The sequence below is a fragment of the Penaeus monodon genome, chromosome 20, assembly GCF_015228065.2.
Source record: "Penaeus monodon isolate SGIC_2016 chromosome 20, NSTDA_Pmon_1, whole genome shotgun sequence".
NCBI lineage: Eukaryota > Metazoa > Arthropoda > Malacostraca > Decapoda > Penaeidae > Penaeus > Penaeus monodon.
In genome coordinates, this window is record NC_051405.1 from 12,960,607 (window position 1) to 12,961,309 (window position 703).

The window sequence follows — 703 nt, forward strand, 5'->3', positions numbered from 1 at the left end:
TATTAGTGTGTGTGTAATCGCGTGCTGAATGAAGCCGCTCGCGACAGACCATTCAGCCATCGCGCAAATGTGAGCCTTTCCTCCCCAAATAAGCCCCGTGTTTTTTCTTAAACAAGAAAGGAGATATTTACTCGTAAATTTGTCCGATGGGGGTCTGAAGAACGACATAAATTCACCCTTTCTTTCGTAGATAAGAGACTGAAGCAGATCTGAATATCGGTGAGTGCAAGAGGTGGCCAGTGCATTAATAAGTATGCTGCGATCCATCGACTGAAGCTGGGAAAGGATGTTATTCTTTGGCAACATTAGTCACTTGCGCGAACATAAAAGGGATCGTTCATGCGTGGATGCAGACGGGTCAGGGAGGACTAGTGGGTGGGTCCTAAGAGTCACAGGGGACAGGTGGGTCGCGGGGGACAGGTGGGTCGCGGGGGACCTAAGAGTCACAGGGGACAGGTGGGTCGCGGGGGACAGGTGGGTCGCGGGGGACAGGTGGGTCGCGGGAGACAGGTGGGTCGCGGGGGACAGGTGGGTCGCGGGGGACAGGTGGGTCGCGGGGGACAGGTGGGTCGCAGGGGACAGGTGCGTGAGAGGCAGGGCAGGTGACATGCGTTAAGCGTTGCCACGACGTGACTCAGGCACGTTTGCAAGGTTTAGGTAAAGCTGGACCGAAATGTCCTATATTCATGAAAGCTGCCGATAA

The 703-nt window shown here is 54.8% G+C and overlaps 1 protein-coding gene across 1 annotated transcript in view; it reads left to right on the forward strand.

Moving 5' to 3' along the window:
- The window catches only part of LOC119585640 (EH domain-binding protein 1-like), a gene marked incomplete in the record, with an annotated part of 320,960 nt that overhangs the window by 139,214 nt on the left and 181,043 nt on the right, over positions 1 to 703 (forward strand).